Source organism: Hemiscyllium ocellatum, chromosome 3, assembly GCF_020745735.1.
Source record: "Hemiscyllium ocellatum isolate sHemOce1 chromosome 3, sHemOce1.pat.X.cur, whole genome shotgun sequence".
Lineage (NCBI taxonomy): Eukaryota > Metazoa > Chordata > Chondrichthyes > Orectolobiformes > Hemiscylliidae > Hemiscyllium > Hemiscyllium ocellatum.
This window is the reverse complement of record NC_083403.1, coordinates 142,981,968-142,997,370: the sequence shown is the minus strand read 5'-3', so window position 1 is coordinate 142,997,370 and position 15,403 is coordinate 142,981,968. Positions and strand designations below refer to the sequence as shown.

Here is a 15,403-nt window from a genome sequence, read left to right as displayed (position 1 = left end):
ATCTTCCTACCATGCCAGGCAACATCCTGGTAAACCTCCTCTGCACTCGTTCCAATGCCTCCACATCCTTCCTATAGTATGGCGACCAAAACTGCACACAATACTCCAGATGAGGCCGCACCAGAGTCTTATACATCTTCCATGAATGGCTGTCATACTCCTTATTTCCACCCCACCCCCCTCAGGTTGGCCATGTGTCTGCTGTGAAAGGCAAGGCTCAACAGAAATGCTGCTACCATCCAAGTCAATGTGAAGTGGGTGAGAGCTGAGAGAATATGCGAACAGCTCTGAGATACCTTCAGTTCCACTGTAGGAGCTGGGCTGCCTGCCCCCATTATCATGTACAGGGCCAGTGACCTCCAAAGCACACTGTCAAGGTGCTGGACTCAGTGACACTGTCAGAGATGGGCCATGCTGATGTGATGAGGCTGGTTTTTGTCCAATGCCAATCTTCCCATAGGTGTCAGGTGCAGGTGGTTGCTGCGTGTGAACTGTGACAATGACCCGAGATGTTGGGGAATGCCAGCCAAGAGGGAGGCTGAGCGGTCACCACCAGTTACCAGGCCAGGCTTTCACTTTGGTAACTGCCACTGTTTAGTTTCCTGGCATTGCCTGGGATAATAGCAAGTTGCTTATAAATGAGCTGAGATTAAGTAATGGTCAGATATTATTGCACACAGATAAGCCCCTCAACCACTCACTGATGTGATTCCCATCCAAATGTTTCAATTTTGGGATGAGCTTTCTCAACCAATGGCTGACATGAACATTGCAGGAAAGTTGGGAGAATTGCGTGAGATAGTCTTGTAATCTATCGTTCCTTCCTTGTACAATCTCATTGGTCCATGTCAATTCATCTCTTCCCACGCATCAGCCACCTCGAGACCAAGAATGAACAAGGTGGTAAAATGGTGCAAAAGATACATATTTAAATGATCTAACTGAAAAACAGAAAATCAACAAAACATTTCTTCATAAGCACATTCTAATTTTCATGTGCTTACTCTTGGTTTCCTACATCTCCTCGAGTATAAACCTCGTGGTTTCAGTAAAGGCTGGGGCAGGCTGTTCACATCCCCTCAAATTGCTAAAGGACATCAGTAAAGCCAATATTTTTCTTCCCTCTTAGTGCAATCAACAGGGATTACATTGTCACCATTAGGCTAACTTTGTATTCTGCATTGTTATTGAATTCAATTTTCACCGTGATGGGATTTGAACCCATGTCTTCAAAACCCTAACCTACAGTTTTGGATTACTAGTCCAGTGGCATTGTCACTACAGCACCATCTCCCCTCATGGTAAGCTGTCACTCTGTTTCATTTGCATGGCAGTAATCAAGGTGTGTGCAAACTCATTTCTGTGAAGCATTTAAGATTGCGTGGTGCTTACCGTTCTGTTCCTGGATGCCAGGTTGCTACCTGAAAATGGACAGATGATGAAGCAGGGACTGTGGACTCACTAATACAAATTTCAGGGAGTCTTTGAAATTACCATCAGTACTTTGACCAGAACAGGTGAGAGACTGTTTAAATATCCAATGCAGAGTTCCCCACAAGTGGTTGAACCCCAGTTGATTATATGCAGCAGGAAAAAGACCAAAGCACACAAATCGCACTTTTTAATCCAGGCATTACTAGTGTAAAGGATTGCCATAAACCAGTCTGAAGCTGTTCATTTTTCTTTAGTTTTTGGAATACAAGGAGGAGCATGTACATTAACCCAGGAGATGGGTGCCTTCGGAACCCTGTCAATTGCTGCTGCACTGACCTGGTTTGTTGCAGTGGAGCATGCTTTTAGATGCCTGCAGCTCACGCATAAACTTCAAATGGGGTGCAACCTTTTTAAAACCGTTGTTTTCTCCTGAGTATCATCTTGTGTGGGTGCCTTTGATAACACTACAAATATCGTACACAATTTGGGGCTGACTTGAAAACCTTCCTCATATATCTCTCTCATCTTTGGCCATAACATCATTTTTAAACAATCCTTGAAGTTATGAATAAAACTGTCCCACATCTGGTACAGTATTCTCTTCATGAGGCCCAGCTGGGAAAAAGGGCTTGGCTCGGAGTGAGTGTTATGGTTAGAATCTCACATTTCATATACGTGAGTCTCAGTTCATATTAATTTATTGCAATGCCGAGGGAATTCTGAACTTTGCAACACAAATCACATTTCTTTTTGGGTCTGTCTATGTCTATGATTTAATGCAGTGTAATCATTACAGCAGGTTTGTAAAGAGTAGAACCGGTGCCAGGAATTAGAGTAAGCCAACATCAAAGACAGTGCAACTTTAGCAAAACACTTCTTAGCATAAACACAGCAATGTCCATTCAAACTTTGAGAAAAACCAACCAGGTCAAGCTATGAAAGCCAGTTGCTGTTTTTCCTCTGTACAAAGTAACACATCAGCACACTAAAAGTAAATCGTTTTTTAAAATGTGAACCAAATATGGTAAACAGGAGAACTTCTTTACTTCACTGAAGATTGATCTTGGATTTGGTTTCCTTAGATGTTGTCCTTGGCACACTCTTACTTTTGAATCAGAACGTTGTGGGTTCAAGTGTTGCTCTGGAAAATGAACCACATAATCCAGGCTGACACCTCAATGCAGGGCCAGGGAAGTGCTGCTTTGGAGATCAGCTTTGACTTCAGCTCACTGCCCTCTCACCTGAACGTAGAAAATCCCAAGGCACTATCTGAAAATGACCAAGTTGTTCTCTTAATGTTGTAGCCAATATTTATTCCTGAAAATATTAATAAATCAAGTTATTTCATCTATCTAATTTCTGTTTGTGAAATATTGAATACGTGTTGTATCTGCGATTGAAATGTTTCAACAGAGTACAGTATGCAGTACAGCGTACACCCTAAGCAAGCCCCTTATCTCTGGTAACATTTTAGTCATTCTCCTCCAGATATAATGCATGGACAGGAATACCTTCCAAAAAATATCGCACCCGGAATTGCTGTTAAATTGCAGCTGTTAAATTCAGTGATAGTTGTTTGTTTTACAAAGTATTTTCTGATAGTATTGGGGCTGAGTGGTTAGCACTGCTGCTTCACAGTGCCAGGGACCCAGGGTTTGATTCCAGCATTGTGCAACTGTTGGTGTGGAGTTTGTACATTCTTCCTGTGTCTGCATAGGTTTTGTCTGGGTTCTCCAGTTTCCTCCCACGATCCACAGATGTGCAGCCTAGGTGAATTACCCATGGTAACTGCAGTGTAATGGCAATCAGGGGGTGGGGGGGTGAGGGTAGGGGAGGGGGGACGGGGGGGTGCGGAATGCTTTATCTAAGGCAGGATTCTTTTCAGAGGGTCAGTGCAGACTTGATGGGTTGAATGGTCTCTTTCTACACTTCTCTGCTCCAATATACAGCATACTTAATCAGCAGAGCAGAACTATATCAGGTGGATCTCCACATGTGTACTGATTTAAAATGCAAAGCAGGCTGAGCTGAGAACTGAACTCTCGTGTGATATCGCAAAATAGACAATTTTTTTTGAGGAGAAGGAAGTGAGGACTGCAGATGCTGGAGATTACAGATTACAGTCGAACAGTGTGGTGCTGGAAAAGCACAGCCTGAAGCAAGGCCTTATGCCCAAAACATCAGCTCTCCTGCTCCTCAGATGCTGTGCTTTTCCAGCACCATGCTCTTAGAATTCTTTTTTAAGCAAGGATTATATTACTGTTACAGCACACACTGTGGAACTGAAAACATAGAACAGCAACCAAATGAACAAAGGGCTTGACTTAAGACAGAATCTCTCCAGGGTGGAACCCAACATCACCTCATTGGTTTCTCAGAAGATAGTGCCATCCTTGCCTGGTGCTCTGTGGAGTGGTTTCACAGTGGGCAGGGAGAATGACTGGGCTCAGACCTGGAGGTGATCTCTCAAAGTGGAAACTTCTGTCCAACCTGAATAGTCTATGTGCAACGAGGTTTGAAAATTACTAATATAGAAAGAATTACTGTACACAATTCCATCATTGTTAGAAAGGTTATTCTTTGGTTATGTTGAATGAATGTTATCAGTTCATGATCTCTACACTGTCCTCAGGCAACACACAGAAAAATTGAAAATCTAGGACTGAGATGCTTGAGAATGTAACTCTTTTTCTAATAACAGTATTACCTATACCAAACATTCCACTGGATTAGCAGTGTCAAAAAGAATACTTCCGCTGGACTATACCTTGTCTGATTATGGCGATAATAATTTGCTTTCCACAATGTCAATCATAATAACTTTTCCAGTCTACTGAAAAACTTTTACTGAACTGTGTTTTATTTGCTCATGGAGTGTGGGCTTCACTGGCTGGGCCCAGAATTTATTGCCCATCCCTAATTGCCCCTTGAGAGGTAAGTCGACTCTCAATACTATTAGGGAGGGAATCCAGGATTTTGACGTAGCAACAGTGAAGGAATGGAGATTTATTTCCAAGTCAGGATGGTGATTGGCTGGGAGGAGAACTTGCACATGGTGATGCTCTCAGCTTCCTATTGCCTTTCTCCTCCTAGATGGAAGTGGTCGTGGGTTTGACAGGTGCTGTCTGAGGATCTTTGGTGAATTTCTTCTGAGCATCTTGTAGATAGTATGCACTGCTGCTACACAGCATTGTTTGGGGGGGGGGGGGGTGAGGGAGTGGATGTTTGTGGATGTAGTGCCAATCAGTGGGCAGCTTTGCCCTGGATGGTGTCAATCTTCTTGATTGTTGTTGGAGCTGCCCCCATCCAGTCAAATGGGAAGTATTCCATCACAGTCCTGACTTGTGCCTTGTAGGTGGTAGACAGGATCTAGGAGTCAGGAGGTGAGTTACTCACCACAGTAATCCCATTCTCTGACTTGCTCTTGTAGCCATTGTGTTTATGTGGCAAATTCAATTGAGTTTCTGTTTAATGGTAAACCTCAGGCTGTTGATGGTGGGAGATTCAGTGATGGTAACACCATTGAATGTCATTAGACTGTCTCTTAATGAAAATAGTCACTGCCTAGTATTTGTGTGATGCGCATGTTCCTTAAAAATTGACATGTAGTCGTTATTGGTAATTAAGATTAAAAGCAGCTGTTAGATTTCACCTAAACAACTGAAATGCTGATAAATTGATATATTAATACAAATAATGATGTTTACATTTCAAATGCTGAAAGGACTGTCATTAAGGAAATGTTGTTTAGCTTTTGCTGCTTTTCTGCTTTTAGAACACTAAAGGGTACATTTTCCTCTGCACACAGTGTTTAACTTTTAACCAACTTGTATTATAAACAATGATAGGTTGTAAAATATTTTATTTTTAATTTTACACAAAAACATGTATTTAAGGGCAGTAGTCATGACAACTTCTAACCCACCGTGGCATTTTTATTTTGGAAAGAATGCTGAGTCACTGGGGCATTTGATTTGACAATAGTGAATTCAGATACCATCTTTTAACCAATGCAACAAACCATAGAATATTCATGATAAGACTATTTGTGAGTTGAGATCCTGCAGTCTCTGCTTTTGTTTTTTAAAAAAAGCAATAAATACAAAACAGAGCAAGTTTTCTACCAGGTGGGGAATGATGAAATGATTTTCCTTTTACTCCCATTCCTTATTTGGGTCGCAGAGGGATTACATTTTCAAAGGGTGCTCCAGTTGCCAGGATGGAGACCAGGCAGGTGTTCTCGAGTTAGACATGTTAGTGCTGAAATACATCCAGGCAAAAAATACATCCTACTTCACACAAATGGACACAGATGTGCACAGTCCTGAAACATGCAAAAAATAAATACAACCTTAGGATTTTGAATTTGATCAGGTCAGATGTAGACAAAAAGGCAAAATCAATAAAATGTTGCTGATTGCGTGCGGATATTTTGGTTCTCACTCAGCCTTTTCATTCATGGCAGGTACATTCTCTTTTCACTCGGACTCACTGACCTAGAAAACCCAATGGCTTTTCACAGAAAGTCTCTGCCTGTTGTAGCAGTGTTCTGATGTGGAGAGGGAACTGCTTAGCAGACAGGAAACAAAGGCTAGGAATAAATGAGTCGTTTTTGTATGGCAGGCTGTGACTAGTGAGGTACCACAGAATCAGTGATTGATTCCCAATTATTAGATGAGGGATCTCAATGTGATATCTGAAACAAAAACAGAAATTGGTGGAGAAACTCAGCAGGGCTGGCAGGGTTAATGTTTCACATCCAGCAACCTTTCACCAGAACTCATTTTATTTTACTTCACTTTATTTTACTTACTTTATTTAAATACAATATCTCCAAGTTCGCAGATGACTCGAGTTGGGTAGCAGGGTGAGCTGTGAGGAGAACGCAGTGATGTTTCACTGTGATTTGACAAGTTGAGTGAGGGGGAAAATGAGTGGCAGGTTAAATGTAATATGGAAAAATGCGGTACCTCACTAGTCACTTTGGGAGCAAAAACAGAAAGGCAGATTATGATCTGACTGGTGGTAGATTGGGAAAGGGGGGGGTGTAATGAGACCTGGGTGTCTTTGTGCACCAGTCACTGAAAGTAAGCGAGCGGGTGGAGCAGGGACTGAAGAAGGGAAATCATATGTTGTCCTGCACAGTGAAAGCATTTGAGAACAAAGGGATCAAAGGAAATGGGGAGAAAGTGGGAACAGGATACTGTGTTGGATGATCAACCGTGAACCTATTGCGTGGTAGAGCAGGCTCGAAGGGCCGAATGGCCGACTCCTGCTCTTGTTTTCTCTGTCTCTGTGGAGACACTTCTTCTTAGAAAGGTGGAGGTCAGAGCATTAAGTGGGGTTTGAAGGGAAGAGATGGAGAGAGCGACACTCACTTGATACTCCAGATCACAATTCTCATATCCACTCCGAAAGATTGTCATGTGATCTCTCTCCAAGTTGCTTATATATCCCAATGAATATGGAGATCCAGCTGTGTCTTACACAGCTCCTCTTCAGCAACTTACAGCTGAGGTAATTAATTTTTATTGTCCAGGCAATTACCTTGTGAATAGCTCAATCCTCCTTGATGACTGAGGCTATGAACAGTTCCAGGAAATCCATTGTCTTTGTTGGTGTCTTTTCATCTTTTTCCTAAGAAAATGGCGTGAGGCTAATACAGAGATCAAAATCAGTCTTACATTTCTAACTGTTTTTCTTTCGGTTAGAATCTGCCTTTTAATATAGCTGAACGTATGGAAACAGTGGATTAAATTACAATTTAATATTTGATTTTACATTTTCATGGCATTTTCTTTTGCTGATTTTTATACTAAATCTGTCATTCAGAGGAATTTTAGGCCTCTCTTTTTTACTATGAAAACCACAAAGAAATTACAACTCTGAGGTTTGTTTTGAATACTCCTGTAGGGCTGCATGTGTTTTGCTACTTTTCATTAAGTTTTCAAGTTGTCATAGTGCTGAGTTGTAAGTTCTTGCCTGTAGTGCCATAGGTTCATGTACCAGGTCTTGCAGCCACATTACAGGAGGCTGTCTCTGTCAGTCTGCCGAGTGAGTCACAGGTCATCCTCCTCTCCATCCAACATTCCTGCTGTTGGCTCAATCAGAAGAGGATTTGATCTCCACATTACATACATCATCCCACCATATTTCCCTTGACTGCTTGAGCCACATTCATTTCTGTTCTTTAATGTTAGTTTATCCAAGCAGCACCTCAGAAACCAGAAAGAAATTTAGTCAGTTCTCAAAAGAACAATATAAACATCAGTTAATATTCTCTGACAGAGCATGCACCCTGTCAAGTCAGTGAGAAAATACAGAAATATTATTTTAATTTTGAGGAGGCCTCTGGAAAGTAATGGCCTCTGTATTTTCTCAAAGTCCTACCAAAGCACAATAACATAATTTTCTTTAAACGAGACTGTATTATAGTGCCGATTAGCAACAGCTGTGAGAACAAGCCATGTCAAATAAAAGCAATGTCACAAGTTAATCAAAAAAAGCATATGATTTGAAACATAAACACTTCAAGCAAATATATATCATCACCCATTTACTCTTGAGTAAGTTAATTGACTCCAAAAAAAATTCCCTCTGATTTTACTTTGTGCTTTTCCTCATGAAGACGCATTCGAGACAGCTTCCATCTGCCCACTGCCTTCTTACACTGGGAACGGGGAATAGTTTGACAACATTTCAATTTAAATTATGGTTCACTGCCCAAACGAGATCTGCTCCAATAAATTTTTGAGTGGTCCTGAAATAGACCAGAGATCCTACTCAAAACAGCTGGGGACAAGTTTCACAAAATGTTATCTGTCAACATCTTTTCCCATGCAATACTATTTGATGAGAATATAATGAAAATTTTGATAGAGCCTCCTAAACTAGGGAGAGCATACACCATTTCTCCATGATTTGGAGATGCTGGTGTTGGACTGGGGTGTACAAAGTGAAAAATCACACAACACCAGGTTTATTTGGAAGCACTAGCTTCTGGAGCACTGCTCCTTTTGATGAAGCACCTGGTGAAGGAGCGTCGCTCTGAAAGCTAGTGCTTCTAGATAAACCTGTTGGACTCTTACCTGGTTTTGTGTAGATTTTTAGCATCATTTCTCCAAACACTGTGAGAATACGCTGTAAGAACTTTACTTTTCCTGGAATTGTTTTGTGCACTGTTGTGGTGGAACTAAAACAAAAACAGAAAGTGCTGGAGAAACTCAGTAGGTCTGGTAGCATCTGTGCAGAGAGAAACACAGGTAATGTTTGAGTCCAGAGACCCTTCAGAACTCATTGGTGGGACTGTCAGGAATTCAAGTCTGATTAAGTTGGCTAAAAGATAGGAAAGAGAGAATAGATATAGATGGGCATTTCTCAGATTGGAGATGATTTGACGGTAGCCTTCCCTTGGGACTGATCTTTGGAGCCTTATTTTTTTCTGATTTATATAAACAATTTGGAGAAGGGCATAATCTCTAAATTTGCAGACGATACTATGCTCGGGAGAATAGTGAATAGTGAAGATGATGCTGAATGACTTCAGAGGGACATTAACAAGCCGGCGAAATGAGCAGACACCTGGCAGATGAATTTTAATGCAGAAAAATGTGAGGCAATGCATTTCAATAAAAGAAATGCAGAGAGACAATCCAGGCTCAATGATACAACTGTGAGGGAGGGCAGCTGCAGAGGGACCTTGGGTTGACGTGCATGATTCTCTGAAGGTGGCCAGGCAAGTTGGAACAGTTGTTAAAAGGCTTATAGGATCCTTGAGTTGATAAATAGAGGCATGGGGTATAAAAGCAAGGAAGTGACGCTACACCCCTATTGGCCAGACCATTTTTGGAGCATTGTGTTCAGTTCCAGGCACCTTATATAGAGAAGGATGTTAAAGCCCTGGAGAGAATGCAAGGGAGGTTTACGAGAATGATACCAGGACTGAGGGTCTTTAGATAAGGAAAGTTTAGAAAAATTGGGCTTATTTTCCTTGGAGCAAAGTAGCTTATGAGGTGGCCTCATTGACAGAGTGAAGAAGGATATTCTATTGCCACTGGTTGGTATATCAGGAAGTAGGAAACACAATTACAGATTGTTAACAAGAGAGCTAGGAGGGAGATGAAGAGACACTTCTTTATCCAGAGAGTTGTTAGGATTTGGAATGCGCCTGACTGGGAGAATGATGGAGGTGATTCCAAAGGAGAGCTGGATATATATTTGAAAGTGATGAAGTTAGAGGGTTATGGAGATAGGCTGGAGAGTGGGAATAGCTGGGTTGCTCTTTCACGGGCCAGTTCAGACACGATGGGTCAAATGGCCTCCTTCAGTGCTGTAAAATTTTACAAATTTATGGCAACAATATTTGTCCTCAGCAGACTTCAGCTTTAAGTCACAATTTCAATCTGTGATGTGCTACAGATCATTCTTGAGCAGAAACAGCCTCGATATAATTGCTTAGATGATTGTTAATTTCTGAACTCATGGTGGCATCTTCTCTGCTGAAGACGCTAATGATGAGTTTGCATTTTGTCCCTACAGTCACCTTGCATTTTGTAAATTGCCCGTTCAAAAATAATGCAATATTTTTGTTCCAATCTAATTCTGCCTCAGTTTCAATTCAACACTTTCTCCAAGTAGTAATTAATCACCAATTAATATACGGTTCTGCATTGAAAGAGTTCTCCAAGCGTTAATATTTACTGGAGTTTGCCAGTTAATCATAACCACTCTGATAGCTATTCCACTAAACAAATATATGGATCTGCTTCAGTGAATATTTTTATTTGGCAATTTTACTATTTACCTAAGAGAAAGATATTAATGCTATAGAATTAAACATTTCAATATTGCTACCCAGTTCTCCTCTTATCTGTCTAACTTTGAAATAAATACCATATAAAAAATTTAATAGTAAACTTACTGGTCTCAGAGCAGAGTAACTTGCATTATTTTTGAACGGACAATTTACAAAATGCAAGCTGACTGTAGGTGCAAAATGCAAACTCATCATTAGCGTTTTCAGCAGAGAAGGTGCCACCATGAGTTCAGAAATTAATAATCGTCTAAGAGCCAAGTGCTTGGTGAATACTACAAACTCTGCCCAAATGAAGTCTGGTCCAGTCAATTTTTGAATAATCCTGCATATTTTCTAATCAGTCTGTTCAGAGATGCAGTTATACACCTCAGGAATAGGTGGGTCTTGAATCTGGGCCTCTCAGTCCAGAGGTAAGGATACTACCACTGTGCCATAGAGCCCTCCAACAAATAGTCCTGAATATGTTTTAATCAGTCTGTTCAGATCTGTTATGATGCACATTTGAAGCAAGTGAGACTTGAACTCATCTCTTCTGGCCAAGCGACAGGGACACCTCGCACTGTGCTACAGGAACAAATGTAAATCAGCATAGTCAGGGGGGTTATTATACACCTTTCAAGTAGGTGGGATTTGAGCGCAGGCCTCCTGGTTCAGAGACAGGGACACTACCCATGCACTTCAACATTCCTCCAATGAATAGTCCAAAATAGGCCAGTGATTCTGCTCAGAACAGCTGGGAACTCAGTTCATTTGTTTTCTGAGGTTGGACACTTTAAAAAGTAATACTCCTGGCTTGGTTCCTGCCTGCAGTTAGGAACTTGTTCAACAGGAACACTAGTAAGAAGTTTCTGAAAAACTGTCAAATTGATGGAATGTGTGTATTTAAAAATCACACCTGGAGAAGCGTTAAGCTGTTATAAATGTTCTAAACTGATTTTCAATTAATAGCAACTTTCGCATTAAGATAAGAGAAAAGCAGGAAAGGTAAACTAAGGCAAGGGGATTCTGTGTGGACACAGCAGTGTGTGTGACTAGCATGGTACCCGACTGATGAACCGAAGTTGCTAATACATAATGTGGGTGCATTATACATTCTCTTATTTAACCTTCAATGTCATCCTCCCCAGGGGGCGGGGGGTGGGGAGGTGCAAGGGTCAATACAATTTTAATTACTTGCATTAGCTGAGATAAATAGATCCAGTATAAAACACTGCACCTCAACGTATCTGGCAAGATGAGAATATCTAAAAAAAATCTAATTTGCTTTCGATTGTCTTCAGTAAAATATTGACTATCATTATGTTTCACATTGACTGTAGGCTAGTAGTAAACCTTAACAGAATATTATAGTTCATTTATTATATTTATAGGTATGTCAGGAATAAAAGAATGAATAGAGTAAGATTAGAGCCAATCAAGGACGTAGTAGAAAGTTGTACGTGAAGTGCGAGGAGATAGGGGAAGCACTAAATGAATATTTTTTGTCAGTATTCCTGCTAGAAAAGGACAATGCTGTCAAGGAGAATACTGAGATACAGGCTCAATGGGATTGAGGTTCACAAGGAGGAGGTGTTAGCAATTCTGGAAAGTGTGAAAATAGATATATTCCCTGAGCCAGATGGGATTTATCCTCAGATTCTCTGGGAAGCCAGGGAGGAGATTGCAAAGCCTTTGGCTTTGATCCTTATGTTGTCATTGTCTACAGGAATAGTGCCAGTAAACTGGAGAATTGCAAATGTTGTCCCCCTGTTCAAGGAGGAAAGTAGACAACCCTGGTAATTATAGACCAGTGAGCCTTACTTCGGTTGTGTGTAAAGTGTTGGAAAAGGTTATAAGAGGTAGGATTTATAATCATCTGGAAAGGAATAAGTTGATGAGGAGTAGTCAACACGGTTTTGTGAAGGGTAGGTCATGCCTCACAAACCTTATTGAGTTCTTTGAGAAGGTGGCCAGCAAGTAGATGAGGGTAGAGCGTTTGATGTGGTGCATATGGATTTCATTAAGGCTTTGATAAGGTTTCCCATGATCGGCTACTGCACAAAATACAGAGACATGAGATTGAGGGTGATTTAACGGTTTGGATCAGACATTGGCTAGCTGAAAGAAAACGGAGGGTGGAGGTTGATGGGAAATGTTCGTCCTGGAGTTCAATTACTCGTGGTGTACCACAAGGACCTGTTTCGAGGCCACTGCTGTTTGTCATTTTTGGAAATGATCTGGATGTGGGCATAGAAGGATGGGCTAGTAAATTTGCAGATGACACGAGGGTCGGCCAAGTTGTGGATAGTGACGAAGGATGTTGCAGGTTACGGAGGGACATAGATAAGCTGCAGAGCTGAATTGAGAGGTGGCAAATGGAGGTTAATTGAAAAAGTGTGAGGGGATTCACTTTGGAAGGAGCAACAGGAATAAAGAGTACTGAGCTAATGGTAAGATTCTTGGTAGTGTAGATGAGCAGAGAGACCTCGGTGTCCACGTACCTGAAAGTTGCCACCTAGGTTGATAGTGTTATTAAGAAGGCATACGGTGTGTTAGCTTTTATTGGTAGAGGGACATCATGTTGCAGCTGTACAAAACTCTGGCATGGTCGCACTTGGAGTATTGCGTACAGTGCTGGTCACCGCATTATAGGAAGTATGTGGAAGCTTTGGAAAGGGTTCAGAAGAGACTTACCAGGATGTTGCCTGGTATGGAGGGAAGGTCTTATGAGGGAAGGCTGAGGGACTTGAGGCTGTTTTCATTAGAGAGAAGAAGGTCGAAAGGTGACTTAATTGAGACATGTAAGATAATCAGAGGGTTAGATAGGGGGACAGGGAGAACTTCTTTCCTTGGATGGTGATGGCTAGCACGAGGGGACATAGCTTTAAATTGAGGGGTGATAGATATAGGACAGATGTCAGAGCAATTGTCTTTACTCAGAGAGTAATAGGGGAGTGGAATGCCCTGCCTGCAACAGTAGTAGACTCGCCGACTTTAAGGGCATTTAAGTGGTAATTGGATAAAAATATAGATGAAGACGGAATAGTAAGGTTAGGTGGGCTTCAGATTGGTTCCACAGGTCAGCACAACATCGAGGGCCGAAGGACCAGTACTGCTCTGTAATGTTCCATGTTCCATGTTCTATTGCTTGTATACCCATTCTTCTGCAGGACACCCATTCAATATACCTATCACAATGAAAAGTCTTCCAAGGGATTCAACTGGCAAACAATTTTGCCAGTTAATGTTGGAGGTGGGGAAGCTTCTCAAAGTACTAATCTTGGGGAAAATCAGCAGTCACTTTGACAAAAATGGATAGTAAAGAGAATTAGCATGGATTTGTTCAAGGCAGATTATACTTGGCTAAAATTGTTTAAAAACTATGGATGCTGGAAATCTGAAACTAAAGCAGAAAGTGCTGGAGATGGCAGTATCTGTGGGCAGAGAAACAGAATTAATGTTTCAAACTCTTCAGCTCAGAAGAAGATTACTGGACCCAAAATGTTAACTCTGCTTTCTCTCTGCAAAGAAACTGCCAGACCTGCTGAGTTCCTCCAGCAATTTCTGTCATTGTACTTGACTGACCTGTTTGAGTTTTTTCATGCGATATCAGAGGAGATGAATGAAGACAGTGCAGCTGATGAGAATGGATGTTCAAAACTTGTTTGATAAAATCCCATCTGAAACACTTTTTAGGAAAATTGACATTTAAGAGATAAAAGATACATTCCACAGATACAAAACTGGCTCAGGCATAGAAAACAGAGGGTGGTGGTGAATGACTATTTTATGGACTCCAGGTTATGTGAAAGAAGAAGTGTGTGAAATGGTAGAAACATAATTGTGTATCTTATCAATCACAGTGGAATGGAATCTTCACTTGAGAAAAAGGAAAATGTATCTGAAGCAATAGTAAGGAATCTGGTCTGTCAGAACAGATGTGACTGAAACCAAGATACTAGAAAAATGGAATAAAATAATTAAAAGAAGTGGGTAAGAGGAAGTAGAGTTATGGTGACTACAGGAGTAAGTGGGCTTACTGTGAACACTTGGCAAGCAAATAAAGAATCTCATTGTCGTAAAGGAAGGATAGAACTTGAGTTGGACAGAAAGAAAGAATCTTCCATGTATTTCACAAAATATCAAGTGTAGCTGGAATCCAAGTGGATTCCTGTAGCTATACCATTCTGGAGAGTGTTGTCAAAGTTATTCAATACGAGAACAAGTTCAGCCAAATGCAGGAGTATGGATGGGGAAGGTATTGTTGACATGAGCCAGAAATGACGGGGGTGGGCTGGCGGTGTCCAGAATGCAAAAGAGAGAGCTGAGGCAGGAAACCAGAAACTGTTAAAACCGATATGTCATATGTAAATATGAGCAGGCTGGACAAGAAAGGAATGAATAGTTGCAATCAGATTAGTTCTGCGGTTTCAGAGTTACAGGATAATAGTTGAAAGAATATTTTCCCAGATTCCTTCCAAACATACAATAACATAGTTGGGTAGATATTCCAAATTTGGGCTGCTGCAGATAGCCTAACCTATTTGTTGTGCATGTCGTGAATTCCTGAAATCCATGCACTGTACAAATACAGAAACCTTACACATTGATCATTCTGACTAACCCCTATGCGGTGAGGGTCAAGTTTAAATGTAATTGTTTAATTCTGTTAGGATTTATTGTGATGGATTTCATTCACACAGATCATGTGTTCAAACCATTATTGATGTTTCGCCCACAAACATGGACACCCTTGAATGCACATGCACCCAAAATAGAAACTTAATTTTGTGGTTAGTTGAACAAACTGCCCACCAGTCTGTTTGTAGGAAAAAAAGTGTTATATGTGACTTAATTCATTCTGATAAGCTTGTGCAATACTAATGTGTTGCATTTCAGCAAGTTTATGGTTATCATTATTGAAATCACATGATACAAAGAGTATCATTTTACTGCCCTTCTGGAAAGGCAGTAAGTTCTCTATCAAAAGATACTTCACATTACAAAAAAAACAACTTTTTTTTCAATTTCAAATTATTGTTTAAAACCTAAAGTTGTCAAATCTTTATATAGAAGTCATGCAAAGATTGTATCGTCACCTGGAATCTTTGGCATGATTTCAGTTTTCTTGAAGGAATCAGTACACGGATTGTTTATGTTACAAAGACAATGTGC

The 15,403-nt window shown here is 40.8% G+C and overlaps 1 protein-coding gene across 10 annotated transcripts in view; it reads left to right on the top strand.

The window, feature by feature from the left end:
• The window catches only part of dnmt3ab (DNA (cytosine-5-)-methyltransferase 3 alpha b), a 608,585-nt gene that overhangs the window by 392,060 nt on the left and 201,122 nt on the right, over positions 1 to 15,403 (top strand). The gene's annotated exons all lie outside the window — the stretch shown is intronic.